The sequence below is a fragment of the Rhinatrema bivittatum genome, chromosome 1 (assembly GCF_901001135.1).
Source record: "Rhinatrema bivittatum chromosome 1, aRhiBiv1.1, whole genome shotgun sequence".
NCBI lineage: Eukaryota > Metazoa > Chordata > Amphibia > Gymnophiona > Rhinatrematidae > Rhinatrema > Rhinatrema bivittatum.
In genome coordinates, this window is record NC_042615.1 from 141,659,638 (window position 1) to 141,673,885 (window position 14,248).

Below are 14,248 nucleotides of genomic sequence, written 5' to 3' on the forward strand. Positions count from 1 at the left end.
AGAAAGATATTGTGTTTAACTTTTTGTACCATGCAGAAGTTGTACCAGCTTCTGGTCACTTAAAAATTCTTTAAAATATACGATTTGATCAGGGTGCCTGAATGTTTGCATACGACTGTAAGCATACATTTTTGCATAACTGATGTACAATATTGAAATATCATTTTACTCTCAAGTTTCATCCCAGTGGCAATCTTCAAGGTTATCTGGGAAGCTACCTAAAACACAATTTTTTAAAACAAATACTAATAATCCAAAGATAATGAGCACATTAACAACTTCACATGCATTTTCCCTAGGCTCACCTGCACAGGTCACCCTTTTCTCGGTAGAAAACCTCCATTAGACGCCCAGGTACCTGCAGAAGGATTCATAGGTGCATGCACAATTTATACGTGTTTCAGCAGGAAACCCCGGCAGTCGCTCAGTGATGACATCACATATCCCTGGCTACATATACCTACCTGGACCTGAATTTCTCACCTCCTCAACAGGTCTCCTGAGTAGCCTGCTTCTCAGTGCATGTTGCTTGTTCTTATTTCCTGCTCCTGTGTTCCAGCTCCTTGGTTGTCCTGTGTTTTCTCCTTCCCCTGCTCTTTATTCCTCTCTTGGCCCTTCTTGCTTCTTCGAATTTACTTCTTGGTTTGACCTTGGCTTGGCTACGGACCCCTCTGATCGCTTCCTGGACCTGACTACTGCTTGCTTGCTGCCTGCCCTGACCCTGATTCGTCGCTTGGAATCTGTTGTCTGCTGCTGGCCCCAACCTTGGTTCGTGCCCTGGACTTCCTTGTTTGCCGCCTGACCCGACCTTTGCTTGAACCTAGACATTCTCTTCTGCCTTGCCCCTGGGACTTTTCCCAAGTCCTGCTGGCAGTCTACACCAAGGGCTCAACCTGTGGGAGTGACGGTTGGTATAGGTGAAGCTCCAGCTAGTCCTACTCAGGCATTTCCACCCGTGGTTGGTGTAGGCCACAGGGGTTCACCCGAGCGGCTGAGTCAGCTACACCACCGCACGGGGATCCACAGCCGTAGCACTGGTTGCCGTGCAGTGCATTGAACTTCTTGCACTAAGAGCTTCCTGAATGCTGAGCATCTTCCTTACCTCCACATACTGAGCTGCTTCTAGTTGGAGCAAATGCCTTTAAGCACACCAGGTAAAAGTGGCGCTCAGAAAAATTGAAATTATAGATTAGTTCGAGCAGTATTTATACCTTTCTGCCCAAAGCAATCTACTAGTCGGCAGCATCTAAGTTGTCTAGACATTTTTGACATAGAAATTGCAGTTGTTAAATTATTTGGAGTTATGTTGGTAGGAATAACAGATTCAAATGTGGTGAGCCTGCTAATGGTCATGTGATTAAGTAAACCTTGAAGTTCAGATGTTTGAAGTCTGCTTGTGGCACAGTAAATGAGCAGTCAAGGTTTCTTTGAGTACTTTTTTTTTTTTTTTTTTTACAGTGCACATGAAATCACAACATTAATTGCCTTAAGCTAAGTTTATGTGTTTGCATTTATTATCTGTACAAGTTACCTGTTTATATTACTAGTTCCCTGTAAAGCGCTACCATGCCAAGTTCATGTTTCATGTAAACCGATGTGATACTCAGAGCGTATGTCAGTATATAAAAATTTCTAAATAAATAAATTTGCTTACTTTGAGAGGTAATCACAGTAACCATCACCATTACATACAGGATTCACCTTGGGTCAGCAACACCTGGTCCACTGATCCCAGCTGGGCTCTGTCTCTTAGTCTCCCAAGCTGGGTCCTGTTTACAGGACTCTTTCTGCCCAGCAGGGTCCCGCCCACAGAGCTCTCTCTCTCTCTCTCTGTGGGGATTTAAGGTGGACCAGGCATCTAGCCTGGTCCCGCACAGGTTCAGGAAGAGTAGTAAGGCCACTCCTTCACATTCCCTCCCCCCTCAGCTTGAACCCATGGGGGCAAGCGTCCTCACTCATCCTAGATCCCAACCAGGGATGTGGTTTCACTCCCACGTATACTGTTTCTGCCCTCCTGCCACCTAAACTCTTGGTTATGGCTATACAGTTGTGCTTCCCCCTAGGTACGAGGGTTACCCCAAATACTGCCACCATCACCGACTGTGCCCCTTGTCCAGTCCCCCCCAGTCATTTATATGAGTCCATTTGCAGCTCTGGGTTCCCCTTCTTCTCCAGCAGGACACTCTGGACATTTCATGGGTGTTCCTGTGATGGCTTCTTTTCCAATCTCTGCACAGCTTACCCTCTTTCAGGCTTCCAAACTCTTTCAATTGCTCCCATGGCATTTGTTGACTCATCTGTGCCATCTTCACCTGCAATGCCTCCCTCTGGCCTTTCCACAGTGTTTGTGTTTGGGCACCCTATAGTGCCTTCCTCTGGGCTCTCTGAAGTGCCTTCCACTGGCTTCTCTGTAGCACCTCTCTCAGGCCTCTCTACCAAGCTGCCTTCCATGGTCCACTCTGTACTGCCCCTTTCTGGGCATTGTTTACAGGTTCCCTGTGAGCTCTCTTGTATCTCAGACTCAGTCATTACAACTTCAATTACCCCTCCTTCATTCACTTTTCTTGCACTCTCCTATGCCTGCTCTTGCCTCTCAGGCTTGCTTTCTTCCTTCTTTTTCAACATCGTGGTCTCCTCAGCGGATTGCCACCCCTTGCTCAGCACTTTGGTCCATCTCTGTCAGAATTTCCTCTTTCTTATAGCAGCTGTAGGCATTTTTCATCCAGCTGCTGTAAATATTGACTTCTCTGCCTGTCCTGGAATTCTGGGAGTGGATTCTCTAGCTCCATTACTTTGACTTGCTTCTTTAGCTGCCATATCTCCAGCCTCAGCTTCTCCCTCCCGTCTGGCTCTTGAGAGGTGGGAACTCTTACCTCACAAAAGTACATGGCTGTTTACTTCTTTCAAGCCCTGGCTTCTCTTCCTTCACCTGTCTTGCAGTGCGCTCACTGGCACCACATCAGGTTTTCTCTAGCACTGCTCCAGGTGTCTCTTGCTGCTGCTCTCCTTGAGCTATAGCAGCTTCAATTCTTCGGGGCCACACCCTGTTCAAGCCCATTCTCTCTGCACCAACTGTTTCTTCTTTTCTCTCTCTCTCTCTCTCTCTCTCTCTCTGAGCAAAGGTAAAAACAAAGGCAAAAAAAGGTCCTGCTTTTCCAGCTTTAACTTATTCACTTTTTTCCCTCTCGCTGTACAAGGCAAAGCTGGTCTCCTTAGCCGGTTTAAATCCTAACTTTCTTATGGCTGTCCCTACAGCCTGACCCATTAAAGCAATTTCCTCTCTGTCCTATAAACTTTTAAACTGTTAGGATTTTTGCTCCTCCTTGAGCCATAGTCTTTTACAGTTCTCTGTGCACTCCTGTGCTCTGTACCCTGTTTAGAGCTACAAGCTCTCTTTCAGTGCTCTCAGCTGTTTACTTCTGTGTGCTTCCTGAGCCACAGCCTTTTAAACTCTTCAGTGCTCTGGTGCCCTGCAGCACTGCTTTGCCTCCAAACTTCTTGGCAGGCCACACACACAGAAAACTTTCTTTTCACAGTCTCCCCTGGAGACTTGAGTTTTCTCTGTGCCTTATGTAGAGAAAAATCCCTGAACTGTCACCATATGTGGCACGGTAAATGATGCGGTCAAAGCATCTTCGAATACTTGTGATTTCATGTGTACTGTAAATAAAACATATCTGCTTACTTTCAACAGTAGTCATATTAACAATCACCTTAGGTCAGCAATGATTACAGGAACTGCCTTCTCCTGGAGACCCAGGCCAGGTCTACTGATCTCAGCTGCACTCTGCCTCTTTATCTCCCCAGCTGGGTAGCACCTACAGGACTCTTCTTACCTAGCACAAAGCACTCTGTGGGACTTTAAGATGGACCAGGCATCTAGCCTGGTCCTGCACAGGTTTAGGAGGGGTAGTAAGGCCACACCTTCACACTGGTATAGTATGAAATTCTTTTACGTCTGTCAGTAATGCCTGTTAGTTTAAGTTGAGGGGAAAATGCATGTGAAGTTATTGTGCTCATTATCTTTGGATTATTAGTATTTGTTTAAAAAAAAAAATTGTGTTTTAGGTAGCTTCTCAGATAACCTTGAAGATTGCCAGTGGGATTAAACTTGAGTGTGAAATGATGTTTCAGTATTGCACATCAGTTATGCAAAAACGTATGCTTACAATTGTATGCAAACGTTCAGGCACCCCTGATCAAATCATATATTTTAATGAATTTTTAAGTGACCAGAAGCTGGCACAACTTCTGCATGGTACAAAACGTTATACACATCTTTCTGCAATTTTTAATGCAAAATTAGTTTACTAATTTTAACAGATTGAAAATAATAAAACAGTGAATATGGTATGTGCAAAAGTATGGTTACCCTTCCAAATGATTCATAACTACTTTTTTTTTTTTTTTTAAGTTAATGGCATGTCCAGGATGGTGGACATGAGATGCTAATAGCCATTTATGCTACCAGGCCCTCTGTAATGCTGACGTGATGGCCTTGTCTGCGGCCCCAGGAGTGGAGACTATCTCAGGCCTAATGGTTGCACATGTGTCGAGAGTCCCTTTATTGTATGAACTTGGAGCTGTGTCCTTAGGGTCACTGATGTTTGAAGCAGTACTTTCCCCAAACTTGGATCATACTCTAAGCCAAGAGGTTTAGGTTCCTCCCTCATCTGCCTGTGAGGGATTCTTCAGCAACTAAAGTCCAAAGGCACCTCTGGATGATGTAAGATGCTATTGTCACGTGGGGCTAGAGGCCGCTGAGAAAAATAGAGTGGCATGCTGCAGATTGTAAAGATAATCTGTAACCCTTCAGTCTATCCTTTCTCTCCCCACAGATGTCTTTCATTCCCAGCCCCAAGAATGATTTTGTGAAAAAATAAAGAGGGTACTGGGTTGAGGGGAGGAGAGGGTAAACTTCTTTCTACAGCTTCTGTGATTTTAGGCTTGTCTCAACCACCCTTTAACACAACTTGCAGGCAGCAGCTCTTCTCCAGGGAAAAGAGAGTGTCTTCACTTTGGCCTCCACAGGCTACTGATGCCACGGCCACCTTTTTCCATTTGGCCCATGTGAAACGCTGACTATTTCTTGCTCTCTTGATCTTCTGATGTGTGTCCTACCTTTTGGCCCATGGACCCTAAAGGTGCATGGTAAATGACCCCCATTAAATCACCCTTGTACCAGCTTCCAGCTGCTTTCTACCTACTAGTACTCAATCCTCAGGGTCTTCACGTCTCTGTTACTCTCCTCCTCACTCTGTGGCTGGTCCTTAAGCCCCCTAGTCTTCCACCTCATGATTCTTCTGTGTTCGTGAAGCCCTCAAGTCTCACCATCTCCCCCAACCAATCCCTGGGGGTCCTCAAACCCCAGACTGGTCACACATTGCCCCTCCACCCACCCACGCATATACATACCTTTCTGCAATAGAGAAGTAGTAAGCAGCAGCCTTCCTGACTTCTTACTTATCTTCTCCAGCAACTCCTTATCTTTTACCTTTGGGGGGGGGAGGCAAAATAGATCTGCAATCCAAGGCAGTCTCTGCTCTTCCTCTGCCAGCAAGGGGAGGGGGGAACGAGGAGGCTGTCGGGAGCCAACCACATGGCTTCTGCTCATTAGCTCCAAGATCTGCCCAGATCCAACACTGCTTCTCCCTTCCTTTCCTTGGGGGAAGGAAGGGGGGCTGCTACCACTGCATCCCAGCTCTGGGACAGAGCCGGCTGGAGGTACTCTTCTGCTTTCGGGATGGGGGGAGAAGGGGAGGCTGCAGGAAGCTGGCTGGAGCTGCTCTTCTGCCTCCAAAGGGGAGGAGAGAAAAACTGCCTGGAGCCAACCTCATGGCTGAGGCTCTGTTGCTCCAGGAGCTGCATGGAGCTGATTTTTCTTCTGGCCCCCATGGAGAGAGGGCAGCTGTGGGATGCAATACTGCTGCCACTACTAACTGCTCTTCCTCTGCTTGTTGAGGGTGCGGGAATCTGGTCTACCTTCTGAGCAGTGCAGGAATTCAGACAGATTGTTGCTGCCCTGCCTGCATAGAAGTGGGACTAGAAGCAGGTCACGTCCCCTCTGGTGCCAACTTCTGCTCTGGGGCTCAAATAAATGAGTGGAATGGCATTCCGGCCATTTTGGCACAAATTAATCTCTGGTAAGACTAGAGAAATCCTTGTCAGACCAGTTGAAACTCCTTTCAATTTCAAGAAATTCCTGGTAAAGTTAAGGAAATGGAAATTATGGTAACAAAGCAAAAAGAAATCGTTGAATGTTATGGAATCTGGTATGGGGAGGATTCAAGATAATGTACATTTGGTGCTAATCAGTTCATTGGCATACCCTTGAGGCCAGGGACAGAATAATGCACAGTAAATGGCCCAATGCTACTTAGTAAATCAAGCCCTTAGATTGTAAGCCCTCTAGGGACAGGGACAATATTTTCTGTACCTGAATCTAACTTGCCTTGAGCTACCATTGTAAAGGCTTAAGCTAGATTCCTGTATTTGCCTTTGCTTAAGAATTTTTTGAAATTTTTTGAAGATTCCTGAAAATGCCTGTCCACCTGTCTCCAGAGTATATTATATCTCTCCCTTTATTAAAAAGCAGGGATACCTTGAGGCTTCACAAATATCTTTTGATTTCCTTGATGTAACTGCTGCTCTGAAAAAGGCAGATCTGGAAGTTACTTCAGTTTCAATTTTAATTGCAAAATATTTGCTTAATCCTAATAGGGATTGAGTTATGAAACTTTATTTATAAACAAAAAATACAGATGTTCTTTTCTTGAATTCTAAGTTTATATTTATCCATGGGTGGCCAATACCATACAAAGTAAAAAAAAAAAAAAAAAAAAGGAAGTCATTTCTTCTGATGCGTCCTTAAGTGTTGCAGCTTGGGGCTATGTTTTAGTTAAATTATTGATACTGGTTGCACACTTTTCTGTGATATCTCCTAGATAATCTGTCCCTTTTGCATAGTTACTCATATTAGAAATTGTAAGAGGTCTCAGAGTCTTAGTATTTTTTTGCCCTCTTTTTTATATGATTCATTTAATATTTGTTTTCTAATGAACTTCTTTCCTTTGTGGATTGGTTGCAGCAACAAGTTTATAATATTTTCACTATATAATTTACTTATTCCTTTATAATATTTGTTTCTTGATGCTGTTCTCAATGTAAGAAATACATTATTCCTGAACATACCCAGATCAGTCTAGACAAGTGGGTTTTATTCATCCCTACCAGCAGATGGTGGTAGAAAACAAAACTTTGGGCCCTGCCATATATACGAGAGTGCCACCTGCAGTCCCTCAGTATTTCTCTACCTCCAGCAGATGGTAGAGGTGCTAAACCTGCAGTCCTCACTGATTGGATATTTTGAGGAAATTTGCTCCCCGAGGTGCCAGGTTCCTGAGAAGGGCCATCCCTTGGGTTGAGCCAGGTGAACAGGGGGTTGGATACCCCTGCTCAGTTTCAGCCTGCAACCCCGGGATCCCTGACAGTCAGTGGTCTGGTTCCCTCAGTGGGACCCGAATCCCCTCTGCCGGTCAGGGCATTCAGAAAAGTATCCCTCCTATTTTTTTTGCTTTGGGGGGTTTTTCTGTTTGGGTGTTTGGGGCCTTTAAGAGATTTTGAAAAAAAAAAAAAAAGAAGCACAGCTAACGGGGAGTGCCTGCTTTGCTAGCAGCGGCAGCTCGGACATAGTGTCTGGGCTGCCTGTCAGGCAGCCGGTCCGGCGGGATCGTTGGGGGCGGGTCCCAATGTGCTGAGCCGGAACAGGGGAGCAGACAGTGGAGGGTGGCCCCGGTCGGGGAGAAGTGTCTCCGGTACCTTTGGCTGCATTGCTGGTCGGTTCACGCGGCTTTCAGCCGCGCCAGTGTCGTCCTTTCATGCCAGCGGGAATTTCTTGAGGCAGTGCGCCCTCTTCTGATTTCAGCAGCAGTCGTGTAGTGCACCTCTCTCCTTCTCAAGCCTTGCCGCATTGTCCCTCAGTGTGCGAGGGATTTGTTGTTTGCGGCTTTGGCCCTATGGCAGACAGACAGGCAGCTAGGGGAGGCCTGCCGGGCCTGGTCGGCTGCCCTTAATGATCTCCTCCTCTGCGCGGAGTGTGCAGGATGGGGTGAGGGGCGTCGGCAAAGTGGACGAAGCTTCGGAGAGCCTCGTGGGCCGTAGCGGCAGCGCTTGGTTCACAGGAGGGGATGGCTATGGCCGCGGAAGCAGAGCTGGATAGGGGGGTTTCTCCCCGGGGCTCTCGGGGATCCTCGCCGCTTCATTCCCCAGTTGTTCAGCCGAGGGAGAAGAACCCAGATGGTTCGGGTCCTAGCAGCCCCAAGAGACCTTCGGGAGGGTGGGTTCTCTCCCGAGTTTGTGCTTTTGCTGCACGAAGCCTTCCTGGCTAGGCAGGCAGGCAAGCATGGTTTTAAAGACAACCCGGCAGACTTGGCTAAACGGGTGAAGGTTCCTCCTCAGGGATCCACGGAGTCGCGAAAGCTGCCCCATGAAAGTCACCCGGCGCGTTTGGATTCCGATTCGGATGAATCTCGGGAGAATGAAGACAATTCCTCGGGGGCGATCGGGATGCGGACCCAGAAGACCCTAGGGTGGATCAGGGGGCTTCTGAGGGTCCGGAGACTGAAGGTGATGATCCGCGAGTGATCCGTCTCTTTAAGAGAGAGGAGCTTCGCCCGCTTATCCCCCAGGTGTTGGAGCAAATGGGGATCAAGCTCAGTCTGGAGAGCTCGGATGCTGAATGGGTTGATCCGGTGCTGGATGGCCTACAGAGACCTCCCAGTGCCATCCTCATTCCAAAGAAGTTCCAGAAGCTGATTAACTGTGAGTGGGACTCCCCGGACTCAGGGCTGTGAGTAGGAAGAGCCATGTCAAAGCTTTATCCGCTGTTGCAGGAGCATTTAAATGTCCTCAAGGTTCCAAAGGTGCATGCGGCAGTTTCAGCGGTCACCAAGAAGACCACCATCCCGGTTGCTGGAGCCTTCGCTCTGAAGGACGTTCAGGATCGGAAGCTGGAAGTGGACCTCAAGCGGGCTTTTGAGATTCTGGGTCTGGGCCTGCGGGCGGTGGTCTGTGCCAGTCTGATGCAGTGGGCCTCTTTGTGTTGGATCCAGAAGCCACAGGAGCAGTCGGCCTCGGGACTCTTTCCCCGATCCAGGCAGCCCGCCTGGAAGCGGGTGTTGCCTATGGAGCCGATGCTTTATATGACCTAGAAAGGACCACGGCACGCGGTATGGTATCGGTGGTGGCGGACAGATGTCACTTGTGGCTGCGTAATTGGTTGGCGTATCTTTCGTTGAAATTGCAGCTGTGTAATCTGCCTTTTCAGGGCAAGTTGTTGTTTGGTGAGGACCTCGACCGTCTTATGAAGTCTTTAGGGGAGACGAAGGGCAATAGACTGCCGGAGGATAGGAAGCCTGTCCAGAAGCCTTTCTCCTCTTTGTCTCGTTTTTGAGAGTCAAAGCGGTTTCGTCCGGCTAGGCCCTCAGAGTGCTCGGCTCCGCGACAGTCCTCGCATAGACAGCAGTCCTTTCGGGGGACTGGAAAAGTGTCTAGAGGTGGATCCACCCAGGGAGCGGATGGCATTAAGTCCTTCCAATGAGATCCGGCAGGTTCACTCCTCATCCCTGCTGATCGGGGGCAGGCTGGCATGGTTTTACGGGAGTGGACCAAGATTACCTCTGGCCAGTGGATGCTGGGCGTGGTCAGGGAAGGTTACGCCTTAGAATTTTCTCATCCTCTACAGTCTGTTTTTCTGGAGTCGCGCTGTCTTTCCCGAAGCAAGTAGGCAGCTGTCCAGGAGATGCTTCAGCGGTTATTAAGTCTGGAGGCAGTGGTGCCGGTACCGGTCTCCGAAGAAGGACAAGGCAGATACTCCATCTATTTCGTAGTACCAAAAAAGGAAGGCACTTTTCAGCCCATCTTAGACCTGCAGAAGGTCAACCAGAGTTTGAAGGTGCTGCGCTTTCGAAAGGAGACATTATGCTCCGTAATGCAGTGGTCCGAAAAGGAGAATTTTTGACGTCCCTGGAACTCACCGAGGCTTATCTTCATATTCTCATTCGGCAGGAACACCAGAAGTTCCTCAGGTTCATGCTCCTGGGGCAGCGGTGGCCCTTCCCTTCAGTCTGGCCACCGCCTCTCGAACTTTCACGAAGGTGATGGTGGTAGTGGCTGCGGCCCTGCGACAGGAGGGAATTTTGGTACACCCTTATTTGGACGACTGACTGATCAGGGCGAAGTCACAGGAGGAGTGTGTGCGGTCCGTAGACCGAGTGAGGCTGTTCCTGGAATCTCTGGGCTGGATCATCAATCTGCAGAAGAGTCATCTGGTGCTCTCTCATTCCCTCGAGTACTTTGGAGCCCACTTAGACTCCCAGCGGGGCAGAGTGTTTCTTACGGACGACAGAGTGAACAAGATTCAGGGACAAATAGCTCATCTGCTTCGTCTGCCGCTGCCAAAGGTCTGGGATTATTTACAGGTCCTGGAATCGATGGCACCCACACATATGCTCTCTCTCACTCCCACCCCGGCTCGCAGTCTTACACTTACACACACACACACTACCCTCTCACCGGGGCCTGCTCCATCTTCGCCGCGAGTGGAATGAGCTACACTCATGTCACATTGGGGCCTTCAATTTCACAGTGAGCAGGACGGCTCTGTGGCTCGCGGGTTGAAAACCGGACGCTCAATTTTGCTGGTGTCCGGTTTCCGAACCCATGGCTGTCAGCGGGTTTGAGAACCGATGCTGGCAAAATTGCTGGCAAAATTGAGCATCGGCTGTCAAACTCCTGTCAAAAAAGAGGCACTAGGGATGCGCTAGTGTTCCTAGTGCCTCATTTTACCATGGGCCCTCATTTGAATACTGAAGTGCGCGCACAGGAGAGTGGCCTCTGGACCCTTAGGGACAGAAAGTATTGCTGCGACTGAGGACTCCAGCGGGACAACACACTCTGCAGAGGCTCATAGCCTCTGCAGAGAATGTTGTCCCGCTGGAGTCCTCAGTCGCAGCTCATAGCCTCTGCAGAGATACTGCAATTCATTTTTACAAAGCAATGGAAAGCTATATAAACTCAAAATGATTCCAGCTAGCAATTTCAAGTATCAAACATTAAGAAATGTAAGTTATTGTATCTTGTGTGGTTATGGCTGAACAGTTCAATCTTAATTTTATCAGTCCAAAGCACATGCTTCCAAAAAGTTTCAGCTTTCCAAGGTTGTGTCTTTGTGTACTTTAGATCAGTGGTTCTGAGCAGGTATGTCAGGACACACTAGTGTGTCGCGAAGTCCTGGAAGGTGTGTCGCATAGCCAGCAGAAGACTGATCTTTTCTCATCAGTCTGGGCAGGAGGTGGCTGACTTTTTTCTTTTATTGGGTATGACAGGAAGCTGCTCTTGCTTCCTTCTCCTCTTCCTGGCCAGTGGGAGATTGTTCCTTCCTCCTTCACCCAGATCAGCGCGCGATATCACCTACTCCTGTTCATATGGACCCGGCAGGACTCCAAGTTTATCTTCCTCTGCCTGGCCTGGCAGTGAGTCTGCTGATGCTCTCTTCATCCCATGGGGCTTGGATGTGAAAGCAGGAGCATAAGGGAGAAAGGTGGTGCTCTGTAGATGTTGCAACCGTCCCTTCCTGACAGCTTCACTCCACCTACCTTTCGTTCTTTGCACCTCCTCTCGCTATGGATGGATGCCTGGCTGCCACGGCGTCTGCCTGTCGTCCTCTTCGGCGTCCCTGGACCGGCTTGGGCGCTGCCTCCAGCCATGCTCCGCTGGTACCTTAGGGTACGCACGCCGCGTGGCCCTCACTCTTATTTCCTACTTGGCGCGAACCTCAGGGGCGTCCCCCTGTGATGACGTCACGCTGCCCGGATATTTAAAGCCTACGATGTTTGCTAGCCTTTGAGTTAGCAAGGGGTATCTTTACTGATGGGATTCGCTCTCCGTACCCAGCTACTCTGCCTCTCCAATTTCCATTGGACTCTTAACGCTAACGGGGTACCCGCTCCTCGGGGGCCTCACTTGCTTTTCAGGTCACTATCAGGAAACCAGTACTCGCTCCTCAAGGGCCCATGTTCCCTGACTCTGCCTGCTCCTACCTTCTCTTCTGCCTGGAAGGATTCGCTATCTTCAACACCAGTGAGTACTACCATCTTCACTTCAGAGCTGTTCCCTGGAACCAGGTACTCGCTCCTCGAGGGCCTGCTCTCCCTATCCTGGGGTTCTCCATACTGGGGCTTGTGCATACTCCACTGTACTCATTATTCTCAGTTCTTTCCACTACAGCACTGCTACCGGAGGAGTCGCTGTTCCAGCGCCTGAGGGATACTAGCCCAGCCGGGCTACTTCTACTGCTCACTACTGCCACCTCTGGTGGCTTCATCACATTGTCTAATAAAAGATCAATCTCGTGGGCGTGGTCAGCTGCCACAGTTCCCAAGGGTCCACCCAAACCTCACTAATTATAACAGTAGATCTGCAGCTGCTGCCTTCTTATCTTTCTCTCCTCATACTTCTTGCCCTCATCTGCTGCTGATAAAGAGAGAGGAAGACTGTGGTTTGGACAAGTCTTTTCTGCTGGCTGGGAGCCAGGAAGGGGAAATGTACTGGCAGGAAGGTGTGGGAAGACAGTTCAAGAGTCTGCTGATCAGGAAGGCATGGGGAGATAGGAAGTTAGGGGTGGGGGAAAGAAGGTTGGGGCTGCTGGGCAGGGAAGAGAGCTGGACATGGAGAGATGGAATTATGTAGCAGTGCTTCAAAGTTTTTTGTTCTCTGCCTCCATTTGCTGGTGGGGATGCATAGGCCTACTCGTCTGGACTGATCCATGGTACTTCAGGAATGAAAATTAGCAGGTAAGAACCAATTTTCCTGTGTATTTATTCTTTGTTGTGTAGAATTGATTCTAGAATATATTTATTTATTTATTTAACATTTTTATATACCGAAATTCATGTAGCAAAGTTACATATCACTTCGGTTTACATTAGAACATTAACAAGCACGTAAGAATGCGATTACATTGAACAAGGGAGATAAACTTGGATCAAAAGGAACTGGGGAAATAAAGTACAACAAATAAATAATAAAGTACTAAGATTCTTTTGTGGAGCTAAGGCTAACCTGGCTAAAGATCTAGGTGCGTACTGGAATAAATAAAGTCACGGTACATGGAGCACATATTTGGATTGGTTGACTGTAGAGTTGGAAAGTTAAACTGATATATAATCTGATGGAATCTGATAGTAAAGTTCTGAAGTTTGAATACTTCCCCATGTTTTCTAAACTCTCAATTTTCTTTAAGTTTATATTCTCAATTCTCAAAATTTTAAGCTATATATATGGGGCAATATTCAATAGAGCAGGCAGTTCCTGGTTTATCTGGCCTAAAAGTAGCCCGAATGGTAGACAGCTGGAACAGCGACTCTCCACCCAGTTTCCGGGACCCTCTCAGCCAGTACAATTTTCAGGATATTCCAAATGAATGTGCGTACACTACCTCTACTCTGTGCGTATCCTGAAAGCCTGACTACCTGAGGGCTGCAACATGCTTTAGAATTTGGGCAGAATCTTGTTTAGACCCCCTTGTATTACAAACTCAGTAAAACAGTCTCACCTACAACTTGTTTGCTGACCCTTAATTCCACATTTCCAAGTGGATTAACACAGCAAGCACTATTCTAAACTCAGGTGACGTGGCTACAGGTCTCTTATTTATTTTTTTATAGCTAGTTGATAGTTAGTGTTTGGGTAATTGCCAGGTTCTTATAGCTTGGTTTGGCCTCTGTTGGAAACAAGATGCTGGGCTTGATGGAACCTTGGTCTGACCCAGCTTGGCAATTTCTTATGTTCTTTTGAGATGTGGGGCAGCTGGGTTGGGGGAGAGGGGAGTGGGGGATGCTGAGCAAGAAGGGTTAGGAAAGAGATAGTCAGAGGTATTCTGGGTAGGGAAGGGCAGAAAGGGAGCACAGAGAAGAGGATGTGGAGTCGGGAATGTTGGAAATGTTGGATGGGGATATGAGCATGTGAAGGGATGATTGAGTAGTTGGGAGAAGTGAGGGATGATGGGGGCACAGAGGGGAGTGACTGGGTACAAAGGCCATACTATGTCAGTTTTGAGAAAATGCATTTCTTCTCTCTTTGAACTTTGCTTTAGAATAGGAGGAAATATATTTTTGTTTCTAGTCTCCAGTTTTGTCCTTCATGCAGAAGGTGGTCTTCAGATTTCCATTTCAGGTTTTGTTTCCACATT

General features: G+C 47.9%; 1 protein-coding gene across 2 annotated transcripts in view; it reads left to right on the forward strand.

The window, feature by feature from the left end:
* The window catches only part of SCFD2 (sec1 family domain containing 2), a 641,446-nt gene that overhangs the window by 47,959 nt on the left and 579,239 nt on the right, over positions 1-14,248 (forward strand). The gene's annotated exons all lie outside the window — the stretch shown is intronic.